The following is a 4647-nucleotide window of genomic DNA, read 5'->3' as shown; positions in this document are numbered from 1 at the left end:
TTTTTCTTTTGTGTGTGTGTATATATATATATATATATATATATATATATATATATATATATATAACAAATATCTAAATAAAAATTTAGATATTTAATAAAAATCATCATTTCACCCATCACCTCACATCACTTCTCAAACCACTTTTTTAGAAAAATATCTACTCACGCCGCAATTCAATCGTCAGATGAATTTTTCTTAAAAACATCACAACTCAGAAAATTTTAAAACTCACAATATACCAATAAAATTAGCTAAAAAGGCTTAGAAATTCAATACCAAATACACCAAAATTCAAAAATTACAAATTAAGACTAAGGGTCTTACAGTTGACGTACATAAACTTGTTCATTTAAAAATCTATTTAAAAATCTATTTAAAAATGCACTTTTAACATCCATTGGAGAAAGTTTGTTAAGTTAATGAGATGCATATGCAAGAAGAATTCTTATAGCTTCTAACCTTGCAATCGGGGAAAAGGTTTCATCGTAGTAAATACCTTATTGTTGATTGTACCCTTGGGCAACTAGTCTTGCTTTGTTTCTTATAACTTTACTGTCTTCATTCAGCTTATTTCTGAAGACACATCTTGTTCCAGTGATAGTTTGATCTTGTGGATCTGGGACAAGGTTCCAGACTTCATTTTTTTTAAACTGAAGAAGTTCTTCCTTAATCGCATTTATCCAAGATTGATCAACTATGGCTTCTTTGATTGATTTTAGTTCTATTTGGGAGATCATTGCCATGTTGTTATTTATATAATCTTTGAATGACTTTCTGGTTCTAATCCCATCAGTTGTATCTCCAATGATTTGATTTTGAGGATGGTTACTTATTGTTCTCCAGCTTTTAGGAGGAATATGAAACGAAGAATGTTTATCAATCTCAACTTCTTGGGAAACAGTCTATTGCTACTGCCCAGAATGTTCTTTCTCTTCATCATCTTTTCTACTTAAGTCAAGATTATCAAATTCATCAAACAATATATGCATATTGATTTCAACAATTTTAGTTCTTAAATTGAAAACTTGATACCCATTAGAATCATTTGAGTAACCTTAGAATGATAGCCTTGTCTGATTTTGCATCAAACTTTTCAAGGTTCTCTTTGTTATTTAAAATGTAACAATAACATCCAAAAATGTGAAAATATGATATGTCAAGCTTTTTGTTTCTCTAGATTCCGTATGGTGTTTTTTTGATAATTTTTCTTATTGTTACATGGTTTAAGATGTAACATGAAGAGTTGATAGTTTTAGCTCAAAAATACTTTTCAACATTAGATTCTTCCATGATTGTTCTTGCCATTTCTTGTAGAGCTCTACTTTTTCGTTCAACAGCTCCATTTTGTTGAGGAGTTCTTCCACAAGATAAATTGTGAGAAATGCCAAGTTCATCAAAGAAGGTTTTGAAAGATGCATTTAAAAAATTTCCCTCCATGATCATTTCTTATAGAAATGATGTTAAAATATTTTTCATTTTGAACCTTTTTACATCATATTTTGAAAGCATCAAAAGCATCCTCGTTTTGTTTTAAGAAAAGAACCCAAGTGTATCGAGAGAAATCATCAACAATGACAAAACCATATTTCATTCTTCCTAAACGTGTTGTTTTGATGGGGACAAAAAGATCTATGTGAAGCAGTTCAAGAATTCTATTTGTGGATATGAAATCCTTTGAATGAAAGCTATTTTTGACTTGTTGTCCTTTTGAAGATATTTCACATACTTTATCTTTATCAAAATTCAATTTAGGCAAGCCGCTAACAAGATCTAATTTGGAAATTTTTGAAATTGTTTTCATGCTTATATGACATGTTCGCTTATGCCAAATCCATTTCTCTTTATTGGTGGACATAAAACAGGATTCATCAGGTAGCTCCTCAAGATATAATACATACAGATTTTTCTTTCTGGTTCCTGAGGAAAGAACTTCCCCAAAATTTGTTTTTATGACTTCACATAAGTTAGGTTTGAAAATAACTTCAAAGCCATTGTCACATTGTTGACTTATGCTTAAGAGATTATGTTTCAATCCTTCCACATATTGAGCATTAGTTATTTGAGCAGAATTTTTCTTACTAATGGTTCCTTTACCTTTAATTTAAGCTTGATTATTGTTCCCGAAAGTGACATAACCTTCATCTTTTTGAAAAAAGACATGAAGCAGTTTTTATCACCTGTCATATGTGTTGAGCAGCCACTGTCTAAAAACCATAACTTTTTCTTGACACTTAGAGATCCAGCCTGCATGAGGTGTTATATTCACTTTAGGTACCCACTTGGTTTTGGGTCCTTGACAGTTAGCTTTAAAGCTTGATCCTTTTTAATAGAGCAGGTTGATTTAGAGTGTCCAATCTTGTAACAATAAGAACACTTTGTTGCAGGTTTGGAAGAAGGTTTGAAAATGTGCATTTTAAACATATTTGTAGCTGGTTTTGATAAACTTCCAAAACGTACTCCTTTTTTCAAACTTTCTGGAGAAAGTTTTAATTTTCTTCCATAACGTTCTCCCTTTTTTAAGCTTCCTGGAGAAGGTTTGGTTCTTGTTCGAGAACGTTCTTCTTTTCTAAAAATTCTTTTGTTTTTAATTTTTTCATCTCTTTTCTTAAAATAACATGCAAATTTCATATGCCCAATCTTACTCCAATATGAACATTTGTTTTGCATTTGTGCTCTTTTTGTTCAGCAACAAAGAAGTTTTCATACATTTTTGTTTTTTGAGTTTTATCAAAACTAAGACCAGCTTTATCAAATATTCCTACTTGATATCCCATGATTTTTTGATAGGTTTTAGTAGAATTAATAAAATTTGACAAGTCTTTTTTAAGAAATTCAACTTCGGTTTTGAGGAGAACGTTCTCCTTTTGCATTGCAGAACATTCTTGGTTTTCTTGTCTTTCAACTTTGAAGTTTTTTGAGTGAGATTCTTTCATATCTTGAATGATCTTTTTAAGTTCATCAATCATAGTCTGAGTTTTCTCTTTCTCTTCTTTTTCTTTGTGAAATTTTTCTTTTAAAGAACTACACTTTTGGACAAGAAAGCTTGAATCATTTAGCAAATTATCAAATTCTTTTTCCATTTGTTCACACAAAAGACAGAGTTCAGAATTTGTTACCTCATCATCTTTTGTGTTAGCCATTAAGCATATGTTGGCTTCTTCACCTTCTTTTGTGTTTGATTCTTTTGAATCATCCCATGTAGTCATCATCGATTTCTTCTTAAAGGGAAACCTATTTGGTGGTCTTTTACTTAAGCGACATTCAGCTTTGTAATGTCCTAATTTAGTACATCCAAAACATGTGATTTTGCCCTTGTCCACTTCTATTTTGGGATTTTCTTTTTTGTTTGGGAATCCTTTCTTGATCAAATATCTTCTTCTCATCATCCTTTGAATTCTTCTAGTAAGAAAGGATATTTCTTCATCAACATCTTCCTGTTCAGTTTCTTATGAGTCTTCATTTGTTTGTACTGGTACACTTTCTTGGGATGCTTTCAAAGCTATTTCTTTGCCTTTCTTGATTGGTTTGTCTTCTTATAACAACACTTCATGTGCTCTTAAAGTTCCAATCAGTTCTTCCAATGCAAGCACTTCAAGATTCTTGGCCTTGCTTATAGTTATCACCATAGGTCTCCATATTACTGGGAGACATCTCCTGATCTTTCTGACTCTATATTGTACTGAGTATGCTTTCCCTAACGAGCGCATTTCATTTACAATGGTTGTAAATATTGAGTACTCATCAATGGTCTCTCCTTCGTTCATTTCAAATATTTCAAATTTTCTTATGCCTATACGATTTTTGTTTGTACTGGTACACTTTCTTGGGATGCAATCAAAGCTATTTCTTTGCCTTTCTTGATTGGTTTGTCTTCTTATAACAACACTTCATGTGCTCTTATAGTTCCAATCAGTTCTTCCAATGCAAGCACTTCGAGATTTTTGGCCTTGCTTATAGTTATCACCATTGGTCTCCATATTACTGGGAGACATCTCATGATCTTTCTGACTCTATATTGTATTGAGTATGCTTTCCCTAAGGAGCGCATTTCATTTACAATGGTTGTAAATCTCGAGTACATCTCATCAATGGTCTCTCTTTTGTTCATTTCAAATAGTTCAAATTTTCTTATGCCTATGTCGATTCATGTTTCTTTCACATGACTTGTTCGTTCGTGATGGGTTTGTAACGTGTCCCATACTTCTTTTGCAGCATTGAAATCATCAACTCTTTCGCTTTCTTCCCTGCTTAAAGCGCAAGATAAAAATAATTGAGCTTTAGAATTTAGGAATACCTTGGTTTTATCTTCAGCTGTCCAGACTGCTTCTCTTTTTTCATCTGATGTTGGATCAACTTCGTTTACTCTTGGAATGAAATCTCCTTTTGTTATGCTACGCCATATTCCTGTATCTTGTGATTTCAGAAGTAGTTGCATCTTATTCTTTCAGAAGTAATAATCTATGCCATCAAAGTAAGGTGGCCTATTTGAATATCCTCTTTCCACAATGTATTTAGCTTTTGACATTTTTTTCTAGGTATTTTTCTCTAACACTGTTTAGGTGTAAATCTTTAGAGACCGAGTTCTGATGCCAATTGAAGTAGCAATGTCAATTTACAAGGAAGAGGGTTTGAATTGTAAATTCT

The sequence above is a fragment of the Cicer arietinum genome, chromosome 6 (genome assembly GCF_000331145.2).
Source record: "Cicer arietinum cultivar CDC Frontier isolate Library 1 chromosome 6, Cicar.CDCFrontier_v2.0, whole genome shotgun sequence".
NCBI classification, from domain to species: domain Eukaryota; kingdom Viridiplantae; phylum Streptophyta; class Magnoliopsida; order Fabales; family Fabaceae; genus Cicer; species Cicer arietinum.
This window is presented reverse-complemented; position numbering follows the sequence as displayed.